At 40.0% G+C, this 24,091-nt stretch overlaps 1 protein-coding gene across 3 annotated transcripts in view; it reads right to left on the minus strand.

The window, feature by feature from the left end:
- nrsn1 (neurensin 1) overlaps nt 1–16,293 on the minus strand; it is a 134,984-nt gene extending 118,691 nt beyond the window's left edge. For all 3 annotated transcript variants that reach the window (XM_035621644.2, XM_035621641.2, XM_035621643.2), the window contains exon 1: nt 16,117–16,293. The gene's annotated coding sequence lies outside the window, so the exon portion shown is untranslated. The remainder of the gene's footprint in view (nt 1–16,116) is intronic.
- Nucleotides 16,294–24,091: the final 7,798 nt, after the last annotated feature.

Genomic DNA, 24,091 nt, shown 5'->3' on the forward strand with positions numbered 1-24,091 from the left:
CCACACTGTAGTGCAGCATTTTGATATAAATCACAAGCTTTAATACTTATCTTTCCGTTTCTGTTAACTTCCTAGTTATTCATTCCTCTATACTATAGAAAAAAAAAGGGGGCAAAAAACCCTATCATTAGAACGATATTTTAAGTAAAAGATCATATCTCCTGGAAGATGTATCAGCTCATTATTTCCAGGCAATCTTGTGAAATCACTTCCACCCACTGGGGCTCACTGACATTAAAGACTGTGGCAGAAAATCTGACATCAACGCCTGCCAGAGCATGTCATGATGTCATGCTTTGACTTATTGTAACACCTTCAAAGTTCATATTTCATAATCTCAATAGAAAAACCGGGGTTCCTTCCATTTTTTTCTATTTATGTTTTGCCAGCTTTAAGTCATTGCATTGCCTGACTATACGAGACACACCTCCTCAGGGACACCACTGGAAAACAGAAATAAAGGTTGAGGATACAATCACAGCACTTGCACAACTGGGTTTTTTTAAAAATTGAGTTTTTTTTATCATTTTGTCCATTGATTCTCCTTATAATCATGTTATATTGGACAGAAAATGAAAGGGAAAAAAAAGAAGGTTGGTTTGGGGGTATTGCAGGGGCACATTTATGTGACCCACACCAGAGGTACAATGTGGTAACCCCTGATCAATAGCACACTGCGTGTTATATTAAAAAACAAAACTCCACTTCTCTGTTCAGCTACAAGATTTGATATGATATTCTGTTATTAAAGCCTTACTCACAGGTCCTATTTAAAGTTTATTTCAAAATCATGATTAAACCCTGTCAAAATGTAGCAGTTTTGTAGGAATTACTGAGGACGTCTGACTCAGACTGGACTCTTCGCCCTTAGTTGACATCATAGAGGACACAACATCTGGTCTGAAAAGCATGAGTAGGCAGTGAGATAACTGCATGTGCCAATAAAGATTCAGACTAACGAATCAGATCTTTCATTCTTAGTGTTATTTTTTGAAAATCAAACTGCCAATAGCTTAGTTAGATAGGCTTTACCACACATTCGACTTCCCCCTGTGGCTGTTGCATGTCCAACAGGAATCTGTTGCCCCAGCTATGCAGTCATCAGTCAACAGGTGGAGCTATTCCACACAAGATAAGCCGTAGACGGTTAACCAGGCATGACCCACTGTGAGGTCTTGACTGCAGTCTGTTGTTGTGAGTTCAAAGTCTGGGATCACTTGCAAGACAGGTGGCCAAAGGTGCCAGCTTGCGTGTGACATTCCGCGCTCAATTATTGCCGAGTTTTCCGTACATGTGTTTACAGTTGCAGTTTAGAATAGCACAGGGGGGTTTAGTGCAGCTTTGAGAGGTGCCTCCGTAGCAGTCTTCCAATGAGCACACAACCTGCTGCAGCCCGTTGCATGCGAGGACCGGGGTGTGAGTGACAACTCTGTGGAACATATGATCTTAGGGTATGAACTATGCTCAATCAGATGGAAAGACAAGAAGTAGACCGAGGCTTTCTGACAAAAGAGAATGCTTTGCATGCTCCTTCGGTTACACTGCTGGGCAGAGTACAGTGAAGACAAGCAGTGGAAAAAAAGAGATATAGTGAGGCCAAGAAACATTATTTTTTTTTAACTGTAAAGAGTGGGTAGTCAAATATCAAGTTCACCTACTATCAGGAACTAAAAGCAGCCAACATGCTCCTGTGCGTTTGGAACTTACAAAGCCAAAATGATGTGAGGATGCCTATCGGTGAATTCCCAATGAAAGAGAAAGACATGTCAACGATTAAAAGTTTTCCCCTAACCTTTGCAATGTTGCAATATCAAATGTCTCTTCCAGAGTCACACGTGAATTAATTTCACAGATGCTGTTAAAGCTTGGACTACTCCCAAGTTTCTCTTCATTGTGAAAAGGCACACAGGAGAGGTCACGTGCGCATTTATGTGTGTGTGTGTGTGTGTGTGTGTGTGTGTGTGTGTGTGTGTGTGTGTGTGTGTGTGTGTGTGTGTGTGTGTGTGTGTGTGTGCACCTAACTACAACATGTGGGAATCTGCTCATCGCTCATATTTATGCATCATTTTCTCTCTTCCCTTCTGTCTGTAAACACTTTTTCATCAAATTCTTTGAGCAATCAACTCTTTGAAGGGACAGTGCCTTTAGGTACATCTGCTTTCAAAGCACTGCCTCGCGTCTTCTCTTCTTCAGACTGCGTCTGTCTATCACTTTAATGCTAGGCCTACACTTGTGTAGCGGGAGAACAAAACTCCTAATTTCACATCCCCTTTCTGCAAAGCCCCATACGCATGGAGATGTGCTCGCGTGCGTGCGTGTGTGTGTGTGTGTGTGTGTGTGTGTGTGTGTGTGTGTGTATGTGTACGTGTGTGTGTGTGTCTTTAAGTTGCCGTTTTGGATACAGCAGGGCTGAGTTTGAACCAAAATCCTACAAAGAAGTTTGAAATCTGTCTCGGCTCCTCTGTTCAGCTGTGGTGGGTGCTATCGCACACACATGCGCTCAAAGATGCGGTGGGAACACTATCAAAGAGAGAGATGCCTGCGAGGCACAGCAGCCTCAAGCCCAAAATTGATTTATATTGTGAGAGAGAAAGAGAAGCGAGGGGAGGGGAAGAGAGGAAACATGATAGATTTAGGGTGTTGGAAACAGACATATACTGAGAGAGCACAATAGATTTCAGGATAAACACGTGGGCCCAGCTCAACTCAAACCTTGTTGAAACGATTCAACCCCTTATTTCTCATTCCTGGGGATTTTATGGGTTTAAGGATTAATTCCGTGTTGCCGTTCTTTCTGTCTCGATGCTTCACTTGTGTTAATTTCAACCTTGAATTCCAAAACTTAATTTCACAGCTTTGCTCATTGCAACATTACTAGCCCACGTCTTTATTGATTCGTGGTTCGTGAACTCAACAAAACAGCGCACAGATTCAAATGATGATTTAATGCGAAAAACTAATAAGTCACATAAACATACTGTAATTTTCCTTCATTTTTATTCTTGGACGACATGATACGGAGACGAAAGGGGTAAGAGCAGGTCTGCAGGTAAGAGCAGCGATGTGCTCATGTTCTTGAGCCTCCATGTGAGGCAAATACTTTAAACCTGTGTTTCAGGATGAGAGAACACATTTCTTGCTCGAGTCAGTGTAGAGTAACGTGTTCACAGAGGTGACCGGGCTTAGCGGGCCTGATTTAGAACGCAAGCAAGTGCTTCACAGGGGCTACTTCAGTGTGTGAACACACAGCCTTTTTCCTTAACTACCACCTACTATTTAACACTGTCTTTACAAAACACAGTGCTGTGAAGAGGCTTATTTTCATTCCTTACTGTATTATTGTTAGATATGATTTATTTGTCTTATGGTTTGTGAGTTGTGTTGTTTTTAACACATGCACATGAATCTATGCAAAGCAGTACAGTTAGGCTGGTTGGTTGGTTGGTAGGTAGGTAGGAAAGTACTGTAGATAGATAGATAGATAGATAGATAGATAGATAGATAGACTGCATACCCAGAGTTTTTGGATCTCAACTGTGGAGAGGTCCCTGTGAGCGTCTCCATTCACCCGACATAGAGGGGTATTAAATACAACTCTTTGACTGACAGATAGGGCTTGAAGGAAAACTGTTATTTATTGAAAACTTAGGCTGTGATTTCACAGTCGTTTTGACGGGTCACAAAAACAGTTTACTCTCCACACTAAATGCCGAGATCTTGCTTGACAGAAACATCTCTCAGAATGGGCCCGATGGGGCAAGAAACATGGGCCGCCAAACAGTCCTACAGGCTGTCAACACGCTGAGAGTTGAGCCAGACCTACTACTACTAAGGTTAAAGTTGAACCAGGTCTGTTGATCTGTGTGCAATGATGGATGTTTACAACTGACAGTCTGGGCAACTTACGGGTAAACAGTGTGATTTCCTGAGTGCTTGTGTTTCCGGTCCCATCCATATTTTTATCTGTTCATATTAGCCAGAACTACAGAAAATACAACCCAACTTGGACCCTTGACATTACTAAAAGGGGCTTCCTGTTGCCTAAAGTGGAAAAGCTAAATATTGTGAACGAGCAGTCTGTTGTCAGGTTAGTGGAGTCTGTGAAATGGTATACTTGAGTTTAAGAGGCTCTTGCAGTCGTATAATAACACGTGTTGAATGAAGAAGAGAAGGAGCTGGTTTTTTATGGTGTATTTATTATCTGAGGTGGTGAGCAGCAGGAACACTGTGCAGGGCGAGCGAGTGTGAGCGAGTGACTGCCATGTTCTGTCTCACTTTCATCACTCTGTCCGACAAGTGGTGCAGGAAGTGGCAGCATCGCTTCTGTGTGTTGCTGTTGGCAAGAGTGATAGTGGGTGAACTATAAGAGTAGGATGGGCAATAGCTGACAAGCTACGAGTGTCGTCCCGCTGCAAACTTGAATGGCAAAGTGGATTGCTGTGTGTTACAGTGAAGGGCAACGTCTTTCTAAAATCAAGTCAGTTAAAAACGTCTACTTTGTCAAGACTGTCGTTCCAGATTTCCTCAAAATATGACACAATATTGACTCAAAACTATCCACAGTGATATACTGTACACTGACTGAGCTCCATGCCTCCAGCTCTGACCGACAAAGAGAGACTACTGTATCACTTGGCTGGTAACTCAATCACTGTCTGTCTTTCTGGTATGTTTTCCCTCAAACTCATGCTCCAGAGATTCCAGTATAATATATATATATACACACATATATATATATATATCAGACAGCTTAGATAGATTCACCTGTACTTTCTATTTTAATATCTCACTCACGCCCACATTTCTCTCTAAGGATATGTCTTCCACTCCCAGGAGAAGTGTGGAGGATTTAGTGGCATCTCAAGGTGAATCTGCAGATTCCAACAACTGGACACTTCTTCTGTCCCCCCTCCCTTACCAAAGGTGCAGGATGTAGTGTGGCCTTCAGGTGACACAATAATGCAAAAGAAGACCCCAAGTTTGTCCTTTCTGGACTACTCTTCAAACATGGCTGTGCAACATGGCGGGCTCCTTGGAAGAAGATGACCAAGGCTCAAAAAAATTGTGCTTTCATTGCCACGTGTTCATTGTTGAGATAATGAACTTAACATATCATTGTCAAATACAGCACATTTTGATATTGCAGTAAAAGGTCAGGAGAATTAGACAACCTTAGCCATGTTTTCTTCTGTTTATAATATGTTCCTGGATATGACTTTGTGCAAACTGTGCAGGCATGAATTTAAGTGCAGAAAACATGATTTGACATGAACAAAGAGGGCACCACCTCACTTTTAATAAAAGGCCAGATATTCCTCAATATGGCAAATTGTGTGACTCAGCTGTATGATCTTGCAATAATTCAAAGACATTCAGGTGAGGCAAAGGTCTAAAAAAGAGTGTGGCAGATAAAAGAAAGCAACATTGTTTTTAAAGAATACACAAGGACAAAATGTTTTTGGTTTGACACTGATGAAGGCTGCGTAGCCGAAAAGCAGAGAAGCACAGCCAAGAGACATTATTTCCCCTAAACAGCAAATAAGCCAACATTTGCTTTTTCAATTTCTCACCATGCTTATTTTAGAAAAACAGTCATCACCAAAATTTGGAAAACTAAACAACCAATATCTAAAATAATATATGATTTCATTATGGGGGTCTTTTTTAATGCTTTTAAAACATTTCATCCCATATTCCATGTAGTGCTCTTGAAAACAAAATCTGGATTTAAAGTGCCACTGAAGCAGCTTGATGTGGCAAACTAATGACATCAAAATGCAGATTGGGAGCTTTGGCACAAAAACACCTCTCACTTCTCTGACAACTGTATGCTGTGTGACACACACACACACACACACACACACACACACACACACACACACACACACACACACACACACACACACACACACACACACACACACACACACACACACACACACACACACACACACACACACACACACACACACACACACACACACACACACACACAGTCCTCTACTCACACAGTTTGCACAGTTAAATCAAACTGATTTGCTACCATTGTGAGAAGAAATTAGCATAACAAGGATGGGATCAAATGAGGTAGTTACAGCTTGAATCATAAATTGCAGACTGAGTGAACGTGCGGCTGCAAATGGATTCTAGTTCACATCAGTATTCATGAAAAGAAAAGTAAGCTTCAGAATGGGTTGTGGTATTTATTATTTATTTGTTTTTTTCATTGTCAGTTTTGTGTAAAAACCTTGAATCTCAGTTGTTGTCTTTTTTTGGTCTAATATTTTGTTTAATTGAGTTTTACGAGTCAAGAAACAAGCAAAATATTTGGACAGCATTGTAAAATGTAAGACTGGATGTTGAGAGGGTAAATTTACCTTCTATAAAAAAATGTATGTAAATCAGTTAATGAATGTTTATTTGTAAAGAGATGAGGTTTTACAGACCAGTAATGTCATGAATTGGCTTCATTTTGAATCCACATGACAGTATTCACATGAGGACACGTTCATTCATCAGACACAAAACTCCATGTAAGATGACCATCAAAAGGTTATAGATTATGCAAAGCGTTAAGGATATGATCACCCAAAATCGCATTCCTCTTATGGCGCAATCACAAGTTACTCCTGCCTCAGTGAAGACACTTATAAAAATATGATATTATATTCTCTGTGATATCCAGTATTATATAAGTACATCTCACATTATATATATAAGGACACAGGCGTATTGTCTTCTGCAAACATGGAGACCATTAACCAGGATGATGTTCATTTTTAATGTACTTCTGTCTTTGACTTGTTGTCAATAAAACATTCATGATCATCTAAAAGGAACAGTGGAATATGAACTAATTATGAATCACCTATTTGGCATTCCAGTTGCAGATCTAGATGACAACAATATCTCTCAAGTAATCTTTTCAAAATGTGACTGTAGACCAATGACTTATTAATCATAACAATGAATCAATCATCCATAGTCAATGTTTGAATTTTAGATTTGAATTTTAAAGTACCTAATCCTTGGTTGGCTTCTCGTTCAACATTTGAACCGTCACACTTTACGTTCTTTCTCACTTCTCAGATGTTGTAATTCTTCTCCCTCTGCCTTCCTTCTTTATTTATTAATATGGACCACACATGTCTATAGAGGATCTTCATATTCATGTGATGCCATGTTCTTCCCACGTGGCAACGCATCATGACCTCACCCAACATTAACTCAGTTTAAGCCCATATCTGGAACTCTTAGTTGAGCGTCAAAAAACAACAGAAGTGAGTTATCACTTATTTCTTTTGTCTGATTTGTTTTTAGGAAGCAGCTAATTTAATATTATGAGTCTTCACTTCTTTTCCTTTCCTAAAGTGTGTCATAAAGGTTTTTTGTGTATATAAAAGGTCTGCAAAGTAAAAAATAAATTGTTTTTTAAAAGTCTGCAGTAAAGGGAGCTGACAGAAAACACAGTAGAAGAACGTGAGCAATAATTTGTTTAATGACAGTTGTCAGCTGACGTAATTGCAGGGTGTCCAGTTCTATTTTTTTACCTTTATTAAATAGGAACATGTTCCTTTTGAATTATAATAATACAAGGTATGAAGCTATTCAATTGTGCATCGCCCAGTAAACTGCCCACTGTCCTCTGAACCTACCATCTAAAGTTGCCGAACAAAGAAGTAATAGAAATGTGCATTTAGCCTCCATAAGCATTTTTTAATTTCATAACAATATATCAATATCAATAACAGAGAGCTGAGTGGGGTTGTTTGTATTGTTTTGCTGTTTTTTGCTTGCATGTGTTCAGGAAAAGATGCATTTGATGATTAGACACACTGACCTCTGCATAAAAACACACACACACACACACACAAATACGCAGAGGCACCAGTTGGAGAGAAAAAGTTGATAACTTGCATAATGAGTACTTCAATATCAATGAGTTAATGCCATATTGCAATGTGACATTTTGCTTGCCAAATATTCCCCATCCTGGATTTGGAGAGCTTAACCTTCCATATGAATATGAGAATATTGAGAAATACATCTCAGCTTCCAGTCATGGAGGATATCACAGAGAATCCAGATATTAGCTAATAAAAATGGAACCCAAAACAGAAACTTTGGTCTTAATCAAAAAAGCCTCCTTTACTTATTCAGCTCTGTGGCTGATGGTGACGTTTTTCCTGAATGTAATTAAGCTTGAGCCTGTAAGGATAAAAAAGGTAAGCTTGTTAATACGTTCTGGGAGTAATGAAAAAAATAAAGACAAAGAATAAAATATACACAAGCACTGTCTTCCGTTTATTACTTTGGAAATTATATTGGATCTAATAACCCAGAGCTGTGAGACCACATAGCAGCCTATCATTACACCACCAAACACCTGGCAACAGAGGGATAGAGGAAGGGAGAAGAGAAGAGAGGCGTCTGTACATGAAGAGGAAGCAGGAGTACTAAGAGATTAGCAGATACACCGGAAAGAACACAACGGACAATGGAATCAATAGTCCACAAGAGATCTTCTGTCTTTGCGTTTTCCTACAACGAAGAAATCTCAATCTAACCAAATGGGCCTGAGCTGAGAACTATTACTGACTCGTCACAAACCACCTAATGTTTATTAACTTGGAATCGACTGTTTGGGTCAAATTCATTGTCTTTTTGTTTAATTAAGTGGGGTTAAACATGGCTGCTCAGTGGCCTTACTGGACATCACGGATTGTGAAGAGGCATTGGTGACACTAATAATTGAAATGTGTACACTGAACTTTGTGGACGACATCTACAATCCCTAGCAATGTACTGCATGGAGAGTTTCCCATAACAGTATTTCCTTTCCTAATTATTACATTCATCATGACTGATTCCAATGAAACATCCTAATAAGTTTAAATTTATTAAACTTATTCATGCATTTAATACGTTTCTTTTTGCTTGATTTTTTATCTCCATTTGTCTAGATTTAGACCACCCACCCAAAAGAACAGCAAGGCAATATCTACCAGTTCATGACCTCTGTTTCTAAAACCGCCTGGCTTTGACTCTGGGTTCCGGCAGTTCATTCAAATGATAATCTCCACTTCAAACAAACAAGCCGTGGCTTCTTGAAAACATTCCATCACCAGCCTCTCGCTTCTCCTGCTCATCGTGATCTGCACTCTCATAATGACATGTATGCATTCAGACATGCACATGTGCAATATCCCTGCCACCAAAAAACTTAAATTAATACACAAGGATGCGACTGAAAATCTCCTTATGAGTGCTGCACAATAGCGGATCTCCGCGAGCAGACTGACAAACACGTTTGCGCTTCTCCACAAACAGCAAAGGTGCCAAACACAAACTGTGACACGAGACGCACAGGCACTGGGTTTTTTAAACTTCATACAACAAGAAAGAGTGTATATATATGTGTGTGTGTGTGTGTGTGTTAGGTTGGGGGGGGTGCATGCATGGGAGCAATCTCTTCAGCAGCCCAGAGTCTTTACAGTGAGTCACGGTGAAGCCGGCTGGTGAGAGATGGAATATCCTACCGAGCATGGATCGTGGTAATTGCCTGGTTGTCTGTATATGGGATAGACAGAAAAAAGAAATCTATGTCTCTGCATGTGTGCGTGTGTGTGTGTGTGTGTGTTGCCAACACCACCTCCAGTTTGAACTGATGAGCTCATTATTTTTGCTCTCAGAACCCCCTCTAGTCTCCGGAACACAGCGGAGCTCCCTCCCTGTAAGGTGTGTCCGTGTGTCCGTGTGTGTGTGTGTGTGTGTGTCCGTGTGTGTGTGTGTGTGTGTGTGTGTGTGTGTGTGTGCAGGACTATGGCCTTTCCCTTGGAGTTCTGCCTCTGAACTACTTAATCTAAAAGCGATAGGGATAAAGAGTGGTGGGATACGTATATACAGCAAAGGCAGAGAGCAAGGAAAGTGAAAAGAGACAAACACTGAGGAAAAAGTAAGAGATGGTCAGTGAGGTGAGAGATATTAAGCAATGTTGTGTGAGCATGATTAAAGAAATAATAACAGCCATAAACCAATCAACATGCCATATTGCAGACACATACATTTTAGCTCGTCTGAGAGATTGTGTTGAAGAGGAGCATAAGATTTGAAGATTAAAGTTAGCTGTAGGCAAATAATCACATGGCGATGTGTCAGATCTCCATTCGAAACCTGTGGTTTGCTCTCATTCCTGTCTGGCGTCTGTTCGTTAAAGAATATACACGTCACAGGTTTGACACGATCGTTCACAACCAAAACGTCCCAGCCCATAACTGAAAAGAGCTACACTTTTGACTTACTTGATCTGATGCTTTTCTCGGTCAACATACTGTATAGTATTTCAAGACTCACATTTGCACCTTTGCACTATAGACACACATTATTATAGCATGTATGAAATAAAATGTAGGTGATCTTGTAAGATCTGTCTTTCTTGATGCTTAGACCACCATATCTTGAAAGAAAGAAGCTGTTATATGAAGCGAATCCCAAGATGACTGCAGAGTCACTGTATAATTAGCATTTCTAACTTCTTACTAAGCAAGATTAGGGAGGTGTGTATGTGCACACACACTCACACACACACACACACACACACACACACACACACACACACACACACACACACACACACACACACACACACACACACACACACACACACACACACACACACACACACACACACACACACACACACACACACACACACACACACACACACACACACACACACGACACAGGATCAGATCCCTATCATTTTGATAATTAATGCCAATATAATAAAAGGCAGGACATCTAAATTTGAGACTTTGGGCAAGAATTAAGTTGTGTGATACAAAACAGACAGACACACACCCAACTGTGCTTTTATGTGGTTTGTGTTTGGGAAAAGGCAGTGTGTGTGTGTGTGTGTGTGTGTGTGTGTGTGTGTGTGTGTGTGTGTGTGTGTGTGTGTGTGTGTGTGTGTGTGTGTGTGTGTAGTTACTTCAGTTAGGTACAAATGAAATACATGTAATTTTCATTCCATCCTTGTTCATTTCAATGTTAATGTGTTTCATTTTGCTCCTCTTGCTGTATGTTTTTTTTTTCTTTAACGAGTTCAGGTCAGGTTAGCTTTATGTGCGTGTGTGTGCGTGTGTGTGTGTGTGTATGTATGTGTGCGTGTGTGACAAAAAAAAAAGGAACCCAGACAGCGCATGTATAATTAACAGCATGATGAACCCTGCTGTGCTAAAATGCAATTAACACCACCAGTCATCTCTCATATCAGAAAATCACACATAGGCTTGAGCAGGGTGGACGTGTGCTTCATCATATAAACTGAATATTCTTTGTAATCGTATTTAGGAAGAACCTATTTGTATCCACACATCTGTCCTCTTATTCAAAATCTCATCGATCAATCTCCTTTGCCTTGGTTTTGCCTTTTTTTTCTCCCCTTTTTTTCTCTCTCTATCTCCCTTTCCACATCTTTTTGTAAGAAGACAAATTCGTCTCCTCAGAGGTCAGCTGGGAACAGAATTTGTGGTACATTTACTGGCAGTCTGCAATGCTGGTAATTTTCCATTTTCAAGTGTATAGTGAGACTATTGCACAATTTCCATTACCTGTTAAACAACTTAACTCTGTTAAACAACTTGTAACAGACATATGGAAATGTTGCAGCTCTAAACATTTCTGAAGCGGGTCCTGTTTGTAAGTAAATGTGAGGCAGTGTGTTGAGCTATTCTGTTATTGAGGTTGTTTATTACAGAGGAGAGGAAAGTGCTAATGTCAGATTATGAACGTTATCATTCATCGTCTAGAGTCTGGTGAAAGACGTCTGCGGGCCCGTGATTACATCCAACGTGGCCCTGAGAGAAGCAAGGCTGCTGTGAAGGACGCACGTGGTTAGGACGGATTGAAAAGGAATTTCTGTTGAAATACCTGAACATTCCTGAAGTCATTTGGCTGATCTACCCATGTCTGATAATGTTGTCAGAGACACGGGCATTCGCCGTTCGATAGCAAATAGCAGCTTAGCAGGACATGGGTCCACATGTGCTTCAGAGAATCTATTTAAAAGTAAAGAAAATCAACACTGTACAGTAGTCGAAGAGATTGTCATGGAACATTAGGAGAGAAAAAAACTAATCTTCCCATTTAAATTATTTGTTATGCTCAGACAACAAGCTAATCATCACTCTACGGTAACAATCTTAAAAGCTGACCGAGTGCACGCTCACTTCTTCCATGACATCAACTGCTTAAAGGTTTATCTATTCGACAAAAAGAGAATATCCAATTATCTGGAGGAATCATTAATCATTTAAGATTGAGGTAAACCATGCCACAGAATATGTATCACAGTCCTAGATCTGTGCTTTAATGATGATGTGGCGACAGTGTCCAGTGCTTGTTTTCCTGGGGCTACAACGCAATGACCTCTCTGTACGTGTCTGGCCTCGTCAGCAGCTGGAGCTGTAAGGCTCATTTACCAGATTCAGATCAGATATGTTGCGCCACAGTTTAACTGCTGAAAAGTACAGGAAAATAAAGAAAGATAGCATCTGAACCAAAAACAAACCCATAAAAGCGTCCCTCAAGCGGCGGCTATTACTGTGTCGTATGAGGCTTTGTAACAATGCCAGAGGTATTAGGAATTAAGTATTATTGCCTTGTCGAAAAGTTGCTTGCAAAGCAGTTTCTGCCGAGATAAAAGCTGCCTTTTCATGCAGGTCTCACGTAAAGTACGAATAGATAACAAGGAGCTGATGTGCAGCACGGCTGGAGATAAGGACAGACAGAGGGGAGGCTGTTAAGTCAAAGATACATGGGGATACATTTAACGAAATCCAGAGGGATGGTACTGTCTTCAGCTGGAGTGTCGAAGTGGAAAATGGAAAAATAAAATAAATTCAATTGACTAAACAGATGGTAAAGAATGAAAATCAGTTGCATTTAGTGCGTGTTACACAACAGAACACACAACTCAACAGAAACTGAACCAAGACCCTCCCACTGGAGGCCAGGACGGGGACAGGAAGAGGAGAGGGAGAGGGAGAGGGAGAGGGAGAGAGAGAGAGAGAGAGAGAGAGAGAGAGAGAGAGAGAGAGAGAGAGCTGCCAGGTCTGCTGCAGCTGTGGACATGACAGCATGGGAAAACAGCAGGAGGGAGAGGTGGATGGGAAGAAGGTAGAGTGAGGAAAGAAGGAAAGAAAGAATGAAAGAGCACTGTGGGAAAGTGGAGTTGAGCTGGCTGCGTCCATCCACCGCTGAACTCGCATATGTCGGAGCAGTAAATACAGATCTGCTTCCCATGACAGGGCAGGTTTTCCAACGAGAAACAACAACAAAAACCTCAGGTTTTAAAATCATGAGCTGCTCCCAAAGCCTGTACAGTACATCAAACTTACACGACTACAGTAATCTTTATATATATATATATATACGAAGGAATATGTTGGTCTCTATATTCCATTGGAGAAAATCTATAGCATCACACCATTTTTTGGAAGCTACAGCAATTAATGTAAGTAAGCTATAATAACTAGATCTTTTATTGTGTATGCAGAACAAATAATGTATTAAAAATATACAGCTAATATTTTTCAGATTTGTTTTCCTATCAGATTTGTTGATTTTACTGGGTGTGATCACATTACATTTACATGTATCACTGTGGGGATCAATAAAAAAAAAATTCTCCTCAATCTGATAATAACGATGGAAGCTCAACATTTAAATTTTTTTAAGAATCTATTGACAGTACTTTTTTCACCTCCTTTCCTTTTACCCTCATGTCTTCTTCACTCCGTTTCACCTTCTTCTGATGCATTTTCCCTTCCCTCTCATTTCCCAACTCAATTCTTGCATGTTTGTTTTTCGCTAATATCGCCTTTCTTTTCGCTATGCCCCTTCTATCTTCCACTGTTATGTTTTCTGTTATTTTAGTCAGCAAGCAGCATACTGTACACATGTCACCTGACTGTCAGCGTTTGAGATGTTAGCAATGTGCTTAAAAGATCCCAATAGCAGTTGGAGAGTAAGTCATTTTGTATCTTTCTTTCTTTTTTAAGATTTTAGAGAAATAAACATCTACAGGAGTAATTTGAGGGATGCATTACCTCAGATCCTGCCTTGTGCATAATGGAATCAAGATATGCTGTATGGGTAGGGGGAGGAAAGAAATACTCGGAGAGAGATCAAGAGTAAAATAGGAAGAGAGTAGGAGATGCTGAGAAATACAAACAGGGGAAATAATAATAGGTTGAGGCAGAGGAGAGATATGAATGAAATGTGAAATGGAGGTTTGATTGGGATAAAAATGAGATGACACAAATGAGACGGAGAGGAAGAGAATTGATATGCTGTTCACTGACAACACAAAGGACGCCACACACATCCCTTCATAAACAATTTAACCGTCCTTCCCACATAACATGCTCTTCAGTTATTCCGCACCATATGCTTGTCCCATTTACTTATGGTTTTCGCATGCAAGCGATGCTGTGGCTATAATTTAAGAATAATTTGCTCCTGCTGTTACATATGCCTGTGTCTTATTGGTACCCATATGGCCGAGCACTGTGTGGCATTCAGTCTACACACGCTGAGGTTCTATTTCCAACATCTCCATCAGATAACATTCAGCACAATCACACTCGATATTGGACTGGCTATTCTTCCTCGCGTAGCACCAGGTTTTTTATTTTCTGATTACCATCATAGGCGATATGGGGCACCGCAATTCACTTGCAAATGCAGCATGTATAAGACCGCATTATGCTTTTATTGGCGACTGAAAACATTTCTAATATGAGGACAGACACAGGGGGAGGAATAAGGAGGCACTGTGCACAGTGCAGCCTTCAGTAATACAATTTTGTGTTCAGCAGCAGTAGGAGACTCCCCCCTGTGCAGCACACACACTGCACCGGCCTGTCGAGCAGCCTTGTATTATGAGAGACGTGGAGGGAGAGCGCAGTATTATTTGGGGTTTGTTTTTTGTCCTGGTACCCCTGTGTGTGTTTACGGACACATGCAAGCAAGTGTCTATGTGTGATGGAGTTTACCCGGTGTCTTTTGCCACACCTTCTACCTGGTTCACTTAGAAAAAAAAACAAACGGAAAAGCTTCAACAACATCTGAAATGTTACGTGGACAACAAGTGATGAGATTTGTTCCTTTATTATCCTCTGGATGATTGCTATGTATGTTACCAAAGGTTATTTATACATTGTTTGGCCCTGTTTATTCCTATCTCTGTATCAGCGCTGTCAAGTGCACATTCATGTGATGTGAAATCTGAGCAAATGATAATGATAATGATGATGATGATGAATATAAAATAATAATTTAAAAAATCGGCCTCTTCGACCTGATCCATAGGAACCTAATCGGGGCCTTAGTTCCGACACAATTGGACCAAATCACTCGTCATATTTCTCAACATGATGTAATATAGCCATGCAGCATATTCACAGAACGGTTAGAAACCCGGCTGCACCTCAATATCAACCATTTACAACTGTATGAAACACAATCAAACAACAAGCAACCAATTCAGCATTATCGCATAAACACTAAAAGTGCACATGTCCCATATGTCCACGTGACAGTCGTGACATTCCAAGCTAACAACACAGGCTTCACGTGAACTGAAAGCTCCGAAGTTCACTGATTCCAATGGTGCGTTTATTATAACGCTCCGACCAACTGTCATCGAATAAGCAGCCGAAGAAGAGCACACAAAAAAAATGTTTGCATCAAAACATGCTACATGCTAAACATGAAGCTATGCAGCCACACGGCATCTGCACAGAACGAGGAGACGCTCGGCCAACGTCAACCCTCGTCACCGACACAAAACACAATTAAAACACCAAGCAGCCAAGTCAGCAAATCCCATAAACACGACAACTTCAAATGATAATATATCACCGATGTCAGACTCGATAGCTGCTGCTGCTACCAACATGCTAACAACACCAGCTACATACCATGCTAACGCCCAGCCTCTCTATATTCCAACGCTATCCTTCCTCTTTAACTCTCAGACAAACATTCAGCTTGCCAGCCGCTGACCAATGTTTGTATCAACACAGCGACAATTCATAAATTGTGTCTTACCGTGGAAGTGTTTGCAGGAAAAGTTTGTGTTTTGATCCATAAATCAAATGCCGTTAGCGAGCACAAAGACCGCTCGTCATTCCAAGATATTACTCCGCCTGGTCCGTCCTACTTCGACTACACAGGCGGAAGCCGCATGTCAAACGTCGTCGGGGAAAAAGGCGTCACAGTGGGTTCGCCCCCTCGCGAATGGTGTCCTTTGATGCTGTCCGTCGATTCTACTGGCTCTGACGGTTCTGTAGACGTGTCAATCACCCAGCTTGCGATGCTGCGATACACGGTTGAGTCTGTTCGAAGGTCTGACAACATTACCTTGCACTACAAAGATCGTTTATGGAGAGACAGATGCTCACCTGTCTTCATTAAAACCCTTCTTTTAGATGTAATACACACTTAAAGAGATATGGAGAGGAAATTAAATGAGTTTTGCAGTGAGAAACCTCACATGGAACTTTGTCAGCATGAAAGTTGGCACAGATTATGTTCAGATGTTGTTCTATGGATTTCAAGAGGAATAGGCTTCATCTGCATTATTACATTTTTTTCAGGCACACATGACATCTTTCATTTATGTTTTCTTCCATCTTCATTTACTCTGACCCAATAACATTTATACTTTATTATTCACCTCTGCTGAAATGTCACAAGTGTTACCTTTATATAGATAGCAATATTATTCATATAGACATTATAGCATAGCTAGTTTCTATAAAACAAAACATTTGAGCGTAATATGATGCTATACCTATTATTCGAATAGAAATACGGTCCTCAGTCCCTCAAGAAGACCATAGACTTTGTAGGTCTACAGAAACCTGGACCTCTTCTTTCATTTCAATTTCAGCTAATGGATTATAATGACCCAATATTGAGGTATATATATCATTTTACAATCCAAATTGGCCTTTAAGTTACATTAAGGAGGAAATGCTAGCCAAAGTGTGTGTTGGCAGTGGATCAACCAGGTCCTTTCAGTCCAGCTAGTCTGGTCAGTGGATAATTTTCTTTTGGCTGCCGTCAGGGACGTGTTTCAAGAAGCAGTATTTACTGAGTTGTCTGGTACTTTATTAAGAAAACCCAGAAGGAGGGCTTTTCACATCTGTTCATGTTCAAGATTTGAGGGGGTTCAAGATTTAACTTCAAGTTATTGGGATAAACTTGCACGTTGGAACGAGACACAACTGCTGAGCTGTTTGTCATAAACCCAATGTTGACAACAATGGGGCCAACATAGAGACCCCGCTTTCAGAAGAATTTAGAATGTGACCATGCCCTGAAACCACCGGAGCCCAACCGGGCTCTGCAACCTTTAAAAAGAAAGGTGTATTTGTAGCTAAACATGGTTTGCAGTCGTACGCAAAATTAGCTTCCTTAATTTTGAAACCCTCCTTCAGTATATCACTATGTTGACAAGGTATTAACAGGGCAGCCTCTACTTTGACGGTGGTGTTAAATGTTATAAGCTGTGCAGTTGTTGACACAGAGCATTGGCAAAAGCCAGCAGTGAGGGACTGGAAAAGTGGGGCTAGTAAAAATAATACAGCAAGGACACGCTGCGGCATTATCAGATTAAGACAATGGTTTACATGTCATAAACATACCATGTTTGTATTCACATTTTCATCAATCTCTTGAGCAGTGTTCTCATTTTATCTCATATCTCTCATTTTACTTTCTTACAAATGCTTTCCTGTTTCTACAGACTCATAGTTTTACACAAACTTCCTGCAATAGCTCTCCAACCTTTATAAGGATCCAATGATCACCCGGGGTGAGTTAACTGTCAAGCACATTAATGACACTGAAGAGTTCATTACCACAGATGTAAGTCAACGGAAAGTAATTTGCTGAGCTGCAGACAGATTTTAGACTGTGACACATTGTTTGATATTTTGACTCCCTACTGTTATTACTTTACTGAAAATGAAATGACACAGTAATTATGAGGTAAAAGACTGGCAGCTTTAATTAAAGGCTATATTCAGCCATATGGAGTGCACAATTAAATAACTACTTTCATTTCACATCCAGGGTAATTAAAACGTCGAACAATGTGTCACTGTCCAAATACTTATAATACAGAGAATCACAGATTACACCAAAGTATGAGCTCCAACAGTAAATGACTTTTTTTCCCTTTTAAATTCAGACTGCCATATTCTGTACTGGTGAAATGTTGACTGATGCTGTGTGATGTATTTCGACCCTAAATGTAAATATACGTCTACTCATATATAACATCATTCTTAAAGCCCTTTAATAAAACCCAGCTCAGTCACAACTTCCAGTGATCCTACATGATATGATATGACATGGCAACGCATAACACGTCATGTTGATGTGGCTCCTTACATTGACAAGAATCAGAGCATCATTAATAAGATAATTGGTCCATCAAAGTTTGACATTAAGTGTGTTTGAATTGAAGACATTTATAAAAGAATGAAAGAAAGAAAGAAAGTAGATTGAGACACAAGGAAAAGCATCCTTATAATTGTTGGGTCAAAAATTGACCAAAGACAATCTTTGTGCTCTGGTGGTGTACGGCTTCCTTTGAAATTTAAACAATGGCAATGTTTCATAATACTGTTGCTATTCTGATAAAATCAATCAACCAATCAATCCTTAATCAAATTGTATTAGGGGGTTGGTATTATTAGAATATATGGCATGTAGATTCTAAAAAATATACTTTAAATCAACTTTAATTAGAATATAAGTGATATATGATTAACAACAAAAATAATATCACACAAATACAATACTGTAGCTAAGTAGCAGCTTGTTGTTGAGCAGGCTAAATACACTGTGCATGTGCTCTTCAATCTTGGCCTCCAGCTTCTTCTCCGCTCCTCGCAAGAGCTATCCTGTCATTACTCACTTCTCACTGGTGTATTTATAACACCGCGCTCTAGCAGATTGGAAGCATACGTATGAAGAGGGCCAAGCTTGAGCTGGAGGCAGCCCAGACGGAGGCTGGATCTGTGAGCACTGACTTCTCAAAAAATCAAGAGCTCTTATTAGGAGACTATAGGTCAATTAGAGACACTGATGGAAAATATGAACCCACATCATAGGGTACATCAAGATTGTTCCTCCTGAGGTAAACACATAACTGCAAATACAACATACTTGAATTCAACCCTTACACCACCTTTCAAGAGAACTGACTCAATATAACCTGAGTAATATCAGGTCAGATCCAAAGGAGACTCCGTCAGCTAGGGTACATGTCACTCACGATTGGTGTTTATAATCTTTTGGACAAAAAAGAATGTATTAACATATATCTGAGTCTGAGTCTTTATCTGTCTTCTGTGAAATAATAACAATAAGATGTATGTTTTAATGCATCAGGATTGCATGAAAAACAGTATTTTACTCACTATCTTCACCCCAAAAATTATAGTTTTCTTTCTGTTATTTGGATAGCAACCATCCATGACAGAAAGAAAGTAAAAAGGCAATGTTTGTGTCAGAAGAAAACACTCTCAACAAGTATCATGACAGCAGAACTTCCAGAAGAGCATGTGTCTTATGGGAAATCTTGGTTATACTGGCTTTAACATTTCTACCATTGAAAATATGGAATCAAATTAATTGAGTCAACAAACATATTCTATTCAACTTTATTTCAATCTTTTTGTTTTAAGTTATGCGTGGTGTTATACATTAAGTTTATATTGTTTCATTGAACATCATTGCTAATGTCAAGCATGCTAATACACTTTAGTCAACCTTGAACAGTGTCACATATATCACTGTGGTATTATCTGATAGTTACACTAAACCAGAGGCCTGCAAGTTCCTTGTATTTTCCTCAAAAGTTGAAATTCCTGACTTGATTGAACAAAGTGGTTAAAGTGCAGAAACCATCAATAAACTCCAGAGGGTTAAAAAGGCAAAGTGTACATAGTTACAAGATGCCAAACACGGCACCCCTAATGTTTTTACTGCAAACTAGCCAAAAATAACGCCCAAGAACCCTTTGTATTTAGAAAATGTATACAAATGCATTAAAAAAAAAAAACATTTCACCTCCCTAATGCATGTAATCCGATTGATTTATTGAATTGATATTTAAAGTTCCTTGATACCCATGAGCACGGAGGAGTCCAAAAGTCTTGGAGTTCAGCTTGAGCTGAACATGGAGGTCAAGAGAGAGGCTGACAGGAAGTTGGCAGAGAACGATAAGGAGATGGAACAAATCAAGAGGAACGGCCAAAGGGGGATTGACTCCATGCAGAGTATCCTGAACTCTGTGGTGAGAAAAGGGAACGATGCTTGTTTGGATCCAGACGAAGGCAGAGGGAGGGTGAGATGAAGATTCGACTGAGCCAAGCCAACCGCCAGGGCTGTGGAGGCCCAGAAACAGCTCAGAGATGTCCAGGAGCAGCTCAGAGTGGTTCAGTAAAGCTGTAGTCAAAAAAAAAGCTGCAACCAACGACTCACGTAATCCTACATATGTTAATGCACATTCTAGTAAAGAAAAGTGATTTGAATTATTCTTTGCTTTTTAAAAAAATCTTGAATAATTAGTTCAAAATCTGATCTTGATTATTGATAGTAGGTAGATGCATAAAAGCTGCAACCAACGACCAACTCAAGTGATTTTGAAGCACCGCACAACAAAAAACAACTTCTTAACATCCTAGACTATTTATTGTTTCAGGAGGAGCAGATGTATATATGCACATGTATGTGTGCCCGTGCAGGATGGTGCATCGGGAGCTGGAGGAGGTTCAGAAGTTAGAAGACATATCAGGGTCAAAGGTCAACAGGCTGATGGCCAAATGTGGTGTCTTAATTTTCAAATGACTCAAAGCTCTAAATCTATTTAGCACAAAAAAGATACATGTCCATTTGATGTCACGATAGTGTTTACATTCAATTACAATAATTTGTCCAATGCAACTTGTAGTTATTGTATTTGGAGAAATGGTTTCACCTACTCTCAAGTAGGTTCCAGTGTTTTACCTTTTACCTGCCTCCTTCCGACAGCATATAATTATGTTTTCAGTTCTGTTACATTAAGGTAAGTAAGGCCGATGGATAGAGAGAGCAGCAAGGTGGGCTTTTCACAAGTGCTGATAAAAAAAAGACATTTTATTCACTGTTTTCGTTTCTGTGCTCCGAGGACAAAGTACTCCCCTGGAGGCAGAGAGGTGATTCTGGTGCCAGTCGTTTCGTCACACACTGGGTGACCAATGGGCCAAAATCCCCAAAAAGCAGTGCAATCATGTAATGGCTGCGGAGCTTTTCCTTGTTAACAGTGGCACTGAACTGCATAGTCTGATTTTAGGCTTGACTTTTGAATTTCATGCCTGCACCTAAGTGGAGGGATTTACGGGATTTCTGGTTCTCCGAGCCTAAATGTCAGCATTATGGCAGGAATGAGGCACAATAAATGTCTGCAAAAACACAGAGGTAGTGATTGAAAATTGCCTTCGGGCTGCGCTGTAGGAGTGAACAACAGAGGAAGAACCTATTCTCTGTGCTAACCAGTGGCAGGTACACAGACACCCACGCACGTACAGTTCACACAAATACCGACATTGATTTGGACACATGCGCACACACACACACACACACACACACACACACACACACACAGAGCTCAATAGGTGGTCTGGCAGAAGTGGTTTATCGTGCATGAATGCTCCTCAAATTTCACTGTGTTGCATCAGCCAGCCAACTGTGTTTTTGCTAAATTAGTTGCCCTTGTTTCCAAGAACAAATGAAATACCAGAGTGTGGGGTGTAAATGGAACTAAGATCACACATTTAAAATGAAACTTAGCCGTGCAAAATCTGTGCGTGTGTGTGTGTGTGTGTGTGTGTGTCTGTGTGTGTGTGTGTGTGTGTGTGTGTGTTTGTGTGTGTGTGTGTGTGTGTGTGTGTGTGTGTGTGTGCGTGTGCGTGTGTGTATGTGTGTGTGTCTGTGTGTGTGTGTGTGTGTGTGTGTGTGTGTATGTGTGTGTGTGTGTGTGTGTGTGTGTGTGATTGTAATCAATTTCTGACAAAGATTTGAAATTTGATCATATGTCTAGTCATTTTTAGGTTGGTCATTGGTATAAATTCATATAAGTAATTTCCTTCAGTTTGGGTGTGTTGTGTTACATTATTATTTTCTTTGAAATGCAATAGCTGCACACACGACTCTCTCACTACTCTAATAATACATCATAATAATAATACAAACATACAGATAGATATCTGATAGATAGCTTGAAAAAAGTCTCTCCCATCCAAAAATAAATGTTTTCATTCTTTATTTGGTAATGATTGGTTCATTAGACTTCCTGGAAACAGCAAGTTCATTAAGTACTGTATGTGAAATGTAATCTTGATATACCTGAAAATAGTTATATAAAATGTATAAAAGTACGGTAAAAACTGTCAGAACACAATTTCACCAAAAAGTGTGATCTTGCGGATATGGTGATGAGGCCTCTGAGCTCTGTCAGTCTCTGACATTCGCTTGGTTTGTTTAACTAATTAAATGATTAATCATTTCATTACTTATTCATTTATTTGTTCATCTATTTACTCATTTCATCAGTCATTCACTGGATCACATAATGTGATACAAACACGTTAACACCATCATACATTAATTATATTTTTCAGGCATAATAACTCAACAGCTCACAGTTATGACAAATATCCTGTGTTCAATTATCATTCTTCGTAGCTCACCACGGATTTGTTTATCAGTCTTAAGCCAATAGTTCCGGGGAAATGATCGGTCTCCCTGTATTCTGATGACAAAAGGTCAGATCTGCAGACAGAGAGAAAAAAAATTGACTCTGTGATTATGGTGAAGCAAAAGAACAGGCCTTAATTTATTTCTCAAAAGTAAACACAAGGAAGGTCTGTGCATACTTTACCCACCTGACATCTTTTATTCAGGTGTGTAAAGGCGTCACAGATGCCACAACAGCAGCATGACAGATGTTTGTTCGTGTTTCACTAACATGTCAACCAGCCAGATCATGAGTGAGCGTTTCAAGTGACCCAGCAGCCGAGCCAGGACGGCCGAATAAATGAAAATGTGATTGACAACTGCAATATTCATGACATATAGACGTTCTGGAGCAGTGGCAGGGGACTGTAGCATCCAGTGTAAGTTTATATGTAACCACTCTGAGGTCTGAAAAACCCAACAGCCTGCCTGCTGCAGTCGTGTATTGTAAGTGTGTGTTTGTATCTATGTATTTTATCAAAACATACTTGTTCTTGGGTGTAGGTGATAGCTGGCACTTTTAATGTTTCATAGTTATTCCTGCCTCCTGTCTAAATAAAGTAAAAAGAAAATTTTTTGTCCTATTCAGAATACTACAACATTGTACAACATACACCCGCGTCCACACGTGCACACACTGCTGTCAGGCCTGGTTTCTCCTGCGAAGTTACAGACTTCGTTGTTAATCGAGGCAAAGAGAATTGTGACAGTTTCCCACACACAGCCACTGAGTTGTGCCTGGGCCTGGTGGTATTTTTAGCTATTGAATAATCTTTTTTCTTTTCTTCCTTTCACAGTTTGTCTGATAGTTTGGGTGGCGCTGCATTGTCTTTAATCTTGTCTCACACTGCATCCTGCTCTATACCGAGCGCTCTCTCTCTCTCTCTCTCTCTCTCTCATGCGGACAGTGCTGCGCGGTTTTAGTCTGGTCCTCCTGTCTGCAGTGCTGCAGTCTAGATTGTTTGTTTCTATTATATTATATTCAACAGCAGCACAAAAGAAAATGTAAACCTCATATTGTTACAGTTAGGTGTCAGAATTCAAAACCCACAGCTTCCTGGATACAGATGATTTTGTATTCTTTGACAGTTTTTCACATTAGTTAAATTGAGTGATCCTAAGAGTTGTGGCTGTGAATTTCCCTCTTTCTCGTATCACTGTTCTTCTGTGCTTCATTAGATTCCATGTGTTGTCTATTTTAAGATGGCCTTTCCTTTTTTTTTATATATAT

The sequence above is a fragment of the Scophthalmus maximus genome, chromosome 1 (genome assembly GCF_022379125.1).
Source record: "Scophthalmus maximus strain ysfricsl-2021 chromosome 1, ASM2237912v1, whole genome shotgun sequence".
NCBI lineage: Eukaryota > Metazoa > Chordata > Actinopteri > Pleuronectiformes > Scophthalmidae > Scophthalmus > Scophthalmus maximus.